Below are 11,609 nucleotides of genomic sequence, written 5' to 3' on the forward strand. Positions count from 1 at the left end.
CCCGAGTAGCTGGGACCACAGGCGCCCGCCACCACGCCCGGCTGATTTTTTGTATTTTTAGTAGAGACAGTTTCACTGTGTTAGCCAGGATGGTCTCGATCTCCTGACCTTGTGATCCGCCCACCTCGGCCTCCCAAAGTGCTGGGATTACAGGCGTGAGCCACCGCGCCTGGCCAGGAATTTTTTTTTTTTTTTCCAATAAATACATGTTGATTTATTACAGGGATAAGATGGCTTCTTGGGGGATAAATTCAAGAGGAGTTGAGAATGTTTAATTCATGATGTCACTTTCCTGGAAGGGAGGATAGCAGGATTTAGGACAAGCTAAAATTATCCCCTATTTAAAAAAAAAAAAAAAAGTCACCCCCAAGTAGTCCCGGGTAGGGGGCAGAATAAAATATATATATATGCATGCAATGATTCCTAACTGTTTTTGAATACAGAAGCTTGGGAAAGGGTTTCTGCTGGTTTCATGAGGAAGGCACAACTTCCAGATAGTGTTGGGGAAGGGTATAAGGTCCTATGCAGGCTGGCTCCTTAGCCCACAGATGCCAAGATGATGTCTACTGGCAGCTCCTCCAAACTTCTGGGTGTCAACTGCATTGTCACTGTGTCCAAAAGCGGCAGCCGAGAGTGCACTAGGATGTCATGACCACCCCGGAACACACCAGCCAGGAGCAACATGTGGGTGTTCTTGTTACCCGGCACTTTGACCTCTCACAAGGGTTCATTCCCAAGAACTTCACAATATTACCCACAGCCTCTTCAAGTGCCTTGATGGTAGATAAGCTGAACGTTTCCTGCTTCTCAAATTCATCCCCTACCTCATCCCAGGCTGCTTCGAAGTTCAGTTTCCTGACTTTTGAATGTGATCAGCTACAGTAACTTCCAGATCTTCCAGCACATACTCATCCTCATAGCCTTCGTCATCCATCTCCCCAGTGGTGGGATCACCGTCCTTGACAGTGAGCTTCATCATGCAGCTGAATGTGCAGGTTGTGGCATCTTCTTTGGGCAGTGCCACCAGTGTGTAGCAGGTCCCAGGCTGGTTATAGGGCAGGCTCTGGGCAGGCACGTAACAGAGCACCTCATAGGCCTCAGTGGGCTCCATTTGCACTGTGACATTCTCCAAGGTCTGGTCATTGACTGTGTTTGTGCAGTCAAACTGAAACACCATGTGGTTGGTGAAGGTGTGTTTGGTGCAGCAGATGACATACCCCCGTCTCTGACTCTGTGAGGGCCACGGGCTCAGGCGAGGACTTGAAGAAGGGCCCAAGTCCCCGGAACTCTGGCACTGCCGCCAACTGCTCCTGAAGATCTCCTGCCTGGTAGCTGCCACTTTCTCAGGCTGTTTGACATCTGTGATGGGAGTACTTTCTGTTCTCTGCTCTGCCGTGGGTGCCGTGGCCAGGGGCACAGACTTGAGGTCAAAAGGTTTTTTGATAGTTCTAGAGTGTACTGCTGCAGAGCCTTCTCCAGACCAGGATGGACACAGTCAGACCATTTAGGATATAGCCTGCATTGAGGGCTTTCTGCTTCTGCTCCAGGACATTTAGGTAGAAGGTGGCTCGATCCCTTACTTCATTGCCATCATCCATCACACACCTCTTCAGCAACACCAAGATACTGGGTAACATCTCTTCATTCTGGGCTCCAATCTTGGCCAGAGCACTCACAGCACCTGCCCAGACTTCCTCATGCTCCAAGACCACTCGGTTACAGATGAAGTGGATGTACTTTGAGGAATTGGTGGTCTTGGACCCCTCCTGGCCCAGAGATGTAGAATACGAGTGGCCAGCACTGTGAACTCGCAGTCCTCGATGAACTCGCACAGATGTGACAGCCCTGTCTCCTTGCTGTCTGAGTTCTCCTCAATGATGCTGATGATGCAGTCCACGGTGGTGTGCTTGTACTCAAAACCACCCTCTTCCCACAGCATGGTGAACAGGAAGTTCATGAGGATGGCATGTTTGCGAGGATACTTCTGACACAGGGCACTGATAGCCTGGACAACCACCACCTTGAATTCATCCAAGATCTCTGACATGAAGGAGGAGAACTGCTTCATGAGGTGGTCGATGCTGCTGTCACTGCCCCTCTTAAGGAGGGTGGTGATGGCCAGCATGGCACGGCTGTGGTTTCAGTCTGTGACCAGGTTCTCCAGATCCAGATTACAAGCTGTCACAGCTGACAGATGCTTCATGGCAACCTTACTGAGGGTGGGAACAGCAGCATAGTGGAGAGCAGCCTTGGGTGAGCTGCAGAAAAACTGGAGCACTGACACAGCAAGGGGCAGCTCTTTGGCACTGCAGCCTGGCAGATTGACAGTGACCAAGGCGGCTTTGTACACCACCATCTTGTGCTTGTTTCTCAAGCAGCTGTCGATGAAGTCAAACAGTGGGCTGTCACGGCTGCCATCCTCCTCTTCCAGCTGCTTGCTGGCCACCCAGATCATCATGCAGTAGGCAAAGGGAGACTTAAGGCCGTGCCAGGTGACCTTGCTGATCATCTTATTGATGGCCAGGTGGTCATTCTTACGCACACGGTACAGGAGCCCTAGGGCGTGGTACTGGACCATGATCTTATCACCGGATGCCGCCTCCTGAGCCTCATTCACCCAGTGCTTGACCACATCAAAGCTGCACTTCAGCAGGTGCAGGGAAGACATGAGGGCAGAGCTGGAGACACTGGGCACCTTGTCTACAATGGCTTGTTTCATGTAGCACTCAATAGCCTGCAGCATGGTGCTATCAGTGATCTGGCAGAGGCCTCACACAGCGGGGCCCCGGTCGTTGTCCTCTTTCCCAGTCATGTATTTTGTTAGGCTGCTGGCGACAATGATGACATCCTCTGTGATGCAAGACATCTCCTTGATGGTCAAGTAGCACATCCGATGGAGTGTGGGATCATTGGACTGAAAGAGCTTGGTCATGGCAAAGAAGGCCTCGGTCGCTTCCGTGGTCCCCAGGTGCTCCCCCTGGTTTATAGGATAAAGAATCTTGGTGAGGATGTGGACACATTTCCAAGGGTTGATGGGAGTTTCATGAAATACACCGGCCTCCTGGAGTACGGCACTCTTCTCAAGGTGCTCGAATGGGTTGGAGCCTCCACCCGACTCTTCGTCCTTCTTGTCGAATTTCTTCAACATAGTGGAGTCGGTGGGGTGCAATGCAGCAACGCAATGCTCAAGGGGCACGGCACAGAGTTCTTTTGTTTGTTTGTTTGTTTGTTGTTTGAGACAGAGTCTCTCTCTGCTGCCCAGGCTGAAGTGCAGTGGTGCAATATCAGCTGACTGCAACGTCTGCCTCCCAAGTTCGAGCGATTCTTGTCCCTCAGCCTTCCAAGTAGCTGGGATTTACAGGCCTGCACCACCATGCCCGGCTGCCTGGCTAAGTTTTGTATTTTTAGTAGAGACAGGGTTTCGTCATGTTGGCCAGGCTGGTCTCCAACTCCTGGCCTCAAGTGATCGGCCCCCCTCGGCCTCCCAAAGTGCTGGGATTATAGGCATGAGCCACCGTGCCTGACCAAGAAAGAGATTTTCATTAGATACCAACAATAGCAGGCTGGCTTATTTTATGATGTCTAATATCCTTAATAAAATGTCAAATGTTTTTGAAACATGGTAGATACAATTAAAATCCCCTGTGAACCTCTCCTGAATCTCATTCCCTTGTCTTCTACTGTATGTATAACCATTTTTTAAAATGTATTTATACTTTTTCTACATGTGTATGTATATACAAATAATATGTGAAATTTCACCTGTTAAGTAAAAAATGAAAATTAAAACATTTTAAGTACCAGATTGTACATTTCTTTCTGCAATTTGTCTTATCTTGTCTTTTTCAGATTTATCCATGTGGATTCCTATAGCTCCTGTTTATTCACTGTAACTTCTGTAAAGCAGTCTATTGTAGGTGTTGTTTTATATACTTTGCCCAACTTTCTATTGAGTCATCTTTTTCATATTGAATTTGTTAAGGAAAAATAATTCAATGACACTTGTTAACACACAGTAAGGAAGACTTTATTCAGGACCATCTGGATGAGCATAGGGACCACTCGATGGGGTCTTGGAGTGGGTGAGAGAGAGAGATTGGGCTCAACTCTGAATACTGCCTGGGCAAGCGGGAGTTTATAACCAAGGAGCAGGGTGGCAGTCAGTGGGTGGAAAATCACTAAAAGTAAACATTATAGGTAATGAGAATTCTGGCTAACCGCACCTAACGGGACTCTTGCAAAGACAGGCCAGGGTGACCCAACATTACCTGGGAGATGGTGCAGAGTGAGGAATCTGATCAGACATCCAGGTGATCAGAGCATAGAGGCCGGCGGCACTGGCTAAACTGACTTGACCGGGTTCTTTGCTAAAACTAGATTTACAAGGAAGCGCACAGATGAGCCCGGGACAAGGTTCAGGAGCCTGACTAAAGTTTGGTCAAGCAGAGAGTCTTTATCAAATTATAGGAGTTCTTTCTACTTTTCAACACTAATTCCTTCAGTCCACCCAAGTACTCTCTTCTAATCAACACCAACTTCCAGATGAAGCCAGTGGCATTTTAGGGTCTTTGCCTCCTCACCTCCCCTCTGACTTTGTTGACATCGTGTGTGTAGGATGCGGTGTGGACTTCCCTTCCCCTGACACTCCTGCCTTCACTCACTTTGGAGACCTGCCCAGTTCTGATCCCCACCACTTGTATGGCATCTTCACGTCAGTTCTTCCCTGTTCCCCTTTCCGAGGTTCTCCCGAGGATTTCGTGGTGCACCCTCTGTGCTTTTCACTCTGTGGTCGCTCCCTTGCAGAACTCAGCGTTTATGGCTGCTTTGGTCCTCAGTTCTCTGAGGGCAGCTCCCAGTGTTTGTCCTGTGGCCTCTTCTAGGCTCTACTCCCGTCCTTCCCACCTGCCTAGGGGATGACGTCACTTGATAGTCCACCCAATGTAGAGAGAACTGTCTCCCCGTTAATATATTGTCCCCTCCCCTTTCTCATTTCCCATAGCTCCTCTCCTCCCAGTGTTTTAAGCACAGGAGACTTTCCAGCAAGGAAGGACTAGTTTGAGAAACTTTAAACGGCACATGTCAGTTTAACAGAAAACAGAAATTTGCGGGAAAATCTACCTTGTGATCCTGGCGTTCCTGGATAATCAAGGAGCTGGATTCAGGAAGAATGGTACCTACTGGAACAGGATTTTAGTGTCCAGAATATGCCTTGTTTTTTTAAATTTTTTAATTTTAAAATATTTAATTGTCAAATGAAGATTGTATATATTCAAAGTGTACAATGTGATGATCAATATACATTGTATCATGATTACCAGAATCCAATTAAGGAACACACCCCTCACTGCCCTCGCTGTACCTGAGATCCAGAGCTGGTTCCTTTTGTGACTCAGTTTGCACCCTGTGACCGACATCTCCCCGTTGCATCTCCTCTCCGTTTTTATTTCTTTCTTTGAATTGGCTTTGCTTGCGTTCTCTTTTCTCTCTATTTTCTAATGACTTTTTTAACAGTTAATCCGCGGAAGTATCTTTATTGTTTCTGTTTGTACCTGATTGCTGTGGGTTGAATTGTGTTCTCCCAAAAAGATACATGATGTTGCAGTCCTGATCCCCTTACCTGTGAATCAGATCTTACTTGGAAATCAGGTCTTTGAGACGTAATCTAGTTAAGATGAGGTCTTGCTGAATTAGGGTAGGCTCTAATCCAATGGCTAGTGTCCATGTAAGATGAGGGGAACTTGGACAGAGACGCACAGAGATGAGAACACCCTATGAAGACATGCAGAAAGAAGGCCAGGCAAGGATGGAAGCAGAGATCAAAGACCGGGGAGCAAGCCTGGGCACACCAAGGGTTGCTAGCAGCCCAAGAAGCTGGAAGGGAGGCATGGAGCAGCCTCTCCCTTGGAGCCTCCAGAAGAACCAACCCTGCTGATACCTTGATTTCAGACTTCTGGCTTCCAAACGGTGGGAGAAGAAATTTCTATTGTTTTAAGTCACCCAGTTTATGGCACTTTGTTGCTGCAGCCCTAGAAAACCAACACAAGTGGGAGTTTGTAGTCAAGGATGATCATTGAAATTTTTAAAGCAAAACAGTGACAGGCCGGGCGTGGCGGCTCACGTCTGTAATCCCAGCACTTTGGGAGGCTGAGGCAGGCAGATTACCAAAGGTCAGGAGTTGGAGAACAGCCTGGACAACATGGTGAAACCCCATCTCTACTAAAAATACCAAAAAAATTAGCCAGGAGTGGTGGCGGGCACCTGTAATCCCAGCTACTCAGGAGGCTGAGGCAGGAGAATCACTTGACACCAAGAGGCAAAGGTTGCAGTGAGCTGAGATCACACCACTGCACTCCAGCCTGGGTGACAGTAAGACTCTGTCTCAAAACAAACAAACAAACAAACAAACCAACCAACCAGAGATAAAAGTCCCTCGGTGATTTCACCATCACAGCTTCTTGTCACCCCCACTTAAGGAAACCTATTTAACAACTTGGATCACAGATTCCCGTCTCCTACCAGTGGTTGCTTAGCTTGTCGCCAACTGTTTAGTTTACTATGATAAATAATCCTGCTGTTAGCATCTATTATATGTGTGTGTATCTGTGTCAGGTTAAACTTGTATTTGTAATGTTCGATTTTTTTAACCAAAAACAAATCTGACAGAGTGTTAACCTCTGCTACATCTATGTGACAGATGTGTGGGTGTCTTATTTTCTGTAGGTTTCAGTATGTTTGAAATGTTTTGTAATCAAAACTGTGCTCAGAAATCATTCAACCAGAATAGGAAACTGTCCCAGTTTCCATCATACTGTGATGTTAATTTTTTCTGATATCATCTATCGGGTGACAACTGCTCAAAAAAACCTGTTATGACTGTTTCTTTGTGTGTGTGTGTGTGTGTGTGTGTGTGTGTGTTTATATACATCTACCATAAAATGCACCACTTTAACCATTTTAATGGTATGCCATGAAGTGGTTTTTGGTGTAGTCACAATATTGAACAACCATTGCCACTACCTAGTTCCACAGCATTTTCATTACCCCATAAAGAAGCCTCATACACACTAGAGAGTCACTACCTAGTCTCCCCTCCCCCAGACCCTGGCAACCACTAATCTGCTTTCTGTCGCTATGGATTTACCTATTCTGGGAATCTCATATATATGGAATCATATTATATGTAGCTTTTTGTGACTAGCTTAATTCTCTTAGCACATTTTTTAGCTTCATCCATGTTGTGACATGTATCAGCACTTCATTCCTTTTTATTGTTGAGTAATATTCCATTGTATGAACATGCCATGTTTTACTTATATCTATCCATCAGTTCGTGAGCATTTGGGTTTTTCCACCTTTTGGCTATCATGAGTAACGTTGCTATGAAAATTCACATTCAAATTTTTGTTCAGGCTGGGCATGGTGGCTCATGTCTGTAATCTCAGTACTCTAGGAGGCTGAGGCAGGAGGATTGCTTGAGCCCAGGAGTTTGAGACCAGTCCTGGCAGTATAGCAAGATCTTGTATCTACAAAAAAAAAAAAAAATTAATTGGCCAGGCATGGTGGCAACTGTCTGTAGTCCCAAGTACTTGGGAGACTGAGATGGAAGGATAGCTTAAGACTAGGAGGTCCCACCTGTAATCCCAGCACTTTGGGAGGCCAAGGTGGGCAGATCACCTGAGGTCGGGAGTTGGAGACCAGCCTGACCAACATGGAGAAACCCCATCTCTACTAAAAATACAAAATTAGCCGGGAGTGGTGGTGCATGCCTGTAAACCCAGGCTACTTGGGGGCTGAGGCAGGAGAATAGCTTGAACCCGGGAGGCGGAGGTTGTAGTGAGCTGAGATTGCGCCATTGCACTCCAGTCTGGGCAACAAGAGCAAAACCCCATCTCAAAAAAAAAAAAAAAAAAAGAAGAAGACTAGGAGGTCAAGGCTGCAGTGAACAGTGATCATGCCACTGTACTCCAGCCTGGTAGACAGAGTGAGATTCTATCTCAAAAAAAAAAAAATTAGTTTGGATACGTGTTTTCAATTCTGTTGGGTACATACCTACAAGTAGAATTGCTGGGACATATAACTATGCTTAACTTACTGGGGAAATGCCAAACCGATTTCCACAGTGGCTGCACCATTTTACATTCTCACCAGCAATGCATTTCTGGTTCCAATTTCTCAGCAACCTTGCCAACACTTGTTATTTCGCACTGTTTTAAAAAAATTATTATAGCCATCCTTGTGGGTGTAAAATGGTTCCTCATTGTGGTTTTGATTTGCATTTTCTCTAATGACTAATGATGTTGGGCATCTTTTCATGTGTTTCTTGGCCATTTGTATGCCTTGGAGAGATGTCTACTCAAGTATTATGACTCTTTCTTTCTTTCTTTTTTCTTTTTTTTTTTTTGACGGAGTCTCACTCTGTTGCCCAGGCTGGAATGCAGTGGTGCAATCTCGGCTCACTGCAAACCCCGCCTCTCGGATTCAAGTAATTCTCCTGCCTCAGCCTCCCGAGTAGCTGGGACTACAGGAGCATGCCATCACGCCTGGCTAATTTTTGTATTTTTTAGTAGAGACGGGGTTTCACCATGTTGGCCAGGATGGTCTCAAACTCCTAACCTCAGGTGATCCACTCACCTTGGCCTCCCAAAATGCTGGCACTACAGGCGTGAGCCACTGCGCCCAGCCATGACTGATTCTTTATGCAACATATAGTACTCTTTATCCTAAAAATCTTTAAGTTTTAGCTAAAGACATGGCAACTTTTTTTTTCACTTTTTTTTTTTAAGACAGAGTCTCACTATGAGACAGAGTCTCACTATGTTACCAACACTGGTCTTTAATCCCTGGCCTCAAACGATCCTCCTGCCTTGGCCTCCCAAGTAGCTGGGATTACAGGCATGATCCCCTGTGCCTGGGAATGAAATTGGTACTCTAGAAAGAATAGTTTTATAGCAGTGTGCAATGCTGCTACAAATGAATCAGGAAAGCAACTGAAAGGCAAGATGCTCATTAAGGTTTCAAACAAAAACTGCAGAACTCCTAGCATATAATGGTTCCATCCTAACTTCTACACTAATAGACGACTGAACTCTAGCATGGCTTCTAGAAGCATAAGGCCCTGTCTCTAGGATGACCCTAACCCCGCTAATCAAAGCTTAGAGTGATGAGAGTTTGTTCTCTGCTCTAATTCTGTACCTTTTCCTACTCTGTTATTCTACCTAGTCTGTATTTCCTTATAACACTGTCCCTCTGCTCATTACCTTGTTGGCCATTTTTATCATCTAATCTTCCAGTGTGGGTTCCCTGCAGTCTTGAGATCGGTTCTCTACAACCAGTCACTTTGGTGAATCATCCCAACATAGTCAAATCTGAAACTGTCACATCTCCTTGCAGTGGCACAATCTCCACCTTCCGTTTTCAAGCAATTCTCCTGCCTCAGCCTCCTGAGTAGCTGAGACTACAGGCACCTGCCACCACATCTGGCTAATTTTTGTATTTTTAATAGAGATGGGGTTTCACCATGTTGGCCAGGTTGGTCTCAAACTCCTGACCACAGGCAGTTCGCCCACCTCAGCCTCCCAAAGTGCTGGGATTACAGGCGTGAGCCCAGCCCATACAGTGGAATCTTAGCCTACTGAAGAAAGTGCTACGAGGATGAAACTTGAGGACATTATGCTGAGTTCAATAAACCAGTTGCAAAAGGATAAATATTGTGTAATTCCACTTAGACAAGGTAGATAGAGGAATGAAATTCATAAAAACAAAAAATAAAATGTTGTTTACTAGGGGCTGGCAGGAGAGAGGAATGGGGAGTTATTATTTGAGGGGTAGTTTCCGTTGGAGAAGATGAAAACATTCTGAAGGTGGAGGATGGTGTTGGTTGCCCAACAATGTGAATGCACTTAATGCCACTGAACTGTGCGTTTAAAAATGGTTAAAATGATCAATTTTATGACTTGTATATTTTGAAACAATTTTAAAAAGTTTTCCCTGAAACAAACAAAAACTGCGGAACTCCCAGCATATAATGGCTCCATCCTAACTTCTGCACTAATAGACGACTGAACTCTAGCATGGCTTCTAGAAGCATAAGGCCCTGTCTCTAGGATGACCCTAACCCCAGCTAAAGGCCTGCCTATGGCCGGGCATGGTGGCTCACACCTCTAATTCCAACACTTTGTGAGGCCGAGATGGGAGGAGCCATTGAGCCCAGGAGTTCAAGACCAGCCTGGGCAACCTACGGAGAGCCTATCTCTACCAAAAAATATTTAATTAGATGGATGTGGTGATGCACACCTTTAGTCTCAGCTACTTGGGAGACTGAGGAGGGAGGATCACTTGAGCCCAGGAGGTCAAGGTTTCAGTGAGCTATGATCATGCCACTGCACTTCAGGCTGGGTAACAGAGTGAGACCTTGTCTCAAACAAAATTTTTTTTAATTAAAAGAAAGGCCTTCCTGAGAAAGCTCAAGGCTGCCAGGAGAATTGACTGTTTGATCTAGCCAGTACCAAGAAATAGGCAAAAAGAGCTCTGCACCACCACCCCTCAACTGCCTGTAGAGCCGTCACTCTAGAAAGCTTGCAATTATAAAGCCTTTCTCTGCTCTTTGGGATGTAAAACTACCACCCAAAACTGTTTCCTCCAGGACCTGAGAGTCTTCTCTTTAAAATGTGAGGCTTCAGGGGGATAATTCTGTCTCTCGTAGTCTCTAGGGGAGGCTGAGGGCCTAACTGTGGGCACCTCACTTCAACCTGCACCACTGCCCCGGTCACGAAGACATGAGAAGTGTGTGTGTCCTTCAGATAGACAGCAGCCAACAAACCCAGGTGGCCTGACATGGCCGAACCCCATTCACACCTTTAGTGCCTTTCCCTGAGCACACCCCACGATTAAAAGTTTCCAGCCTTTTGTTTTGGAGAAGTTGAGTTCAATCCACACTGGTCTCTATTCCTTGCTGCCATAGTATTGCTGAACAAAACCTGTCCTCACCACTTTGACCAGTGTCGGTCAGCATTGTTTATCTTGGATAGCGTCATAATAAAACCTAACCTCTCCTGACTGATAGTTAGCTGTCATTCTTACTGTTTTTATTATCATCTCTGAAGGATAATATTATTATTAATATTATTTCTGGAGGAGCCTGAGCTCTTTCTCTTTCCCCCTCTCCCAGCTTCCCTTCTCCACTACATCTCCGTATTGCATCAATTTCAGGAATACAGCTCCCAATAAATGGAAACAGTAGAACAATCTCAGTAATCATTTTCGGAATTTCTAGAGTCCTCACTGTAACTGTTTTTTAGTTTCAGAGCTACTTGTTTCCCCCAAATAAATCAAATCAGAGAAAGCACATCTCTAGAATTAATTTTTTTTAAGACAGGGTCCCTCACTGTCGCCCCAGCTGGAGCGCAGTGGCGCAATCACGGCTCACCACAACCTTGAACTCCTGGGCTCAAGCACCCAGGCTTCTGAGTAGCTGGGACTACAGGTGCATGCCATCACGTCAAGCTAATTTTATTTAATAGTGCAGAGGAGGTCTCACTATGTTGCTCAGGCTGGTCTCAAACTCCCGGGGTCACGTTATCCTCCCACTTTGGCCTCCCAGACTGCTAGGA

General features: G+C 45.9%; 1 pseudogene; it reads right to left on the minus strand.

Annotated features, from left to right (window-relative positions):
- Positions 1–289: 289 nt before the first annotated feature.
- LOC139359448 (coatomer subunit gamma-1 pseudogene) lies at positions 290–3,188 on the minus strand (annotated as a pseudogene).
- Positions 3,189–11,609: the final 8,421 nt, after the last annotated feature.

Source organism: Macaca nemestrina, chromosome 17 (genome assembly GCF_043159975.1).
Source record: "Macaca nemestrina isolate mMacNem1 chromosome 17, mMacNem.hap1, whole genome shotgun sequence".
Taxonomy (NCBI): Eukaryota; Metazoa; Chordata; class Mammalia; order Primates; family Cercopithecidae; genus Macaca; species Macaca nemestrina.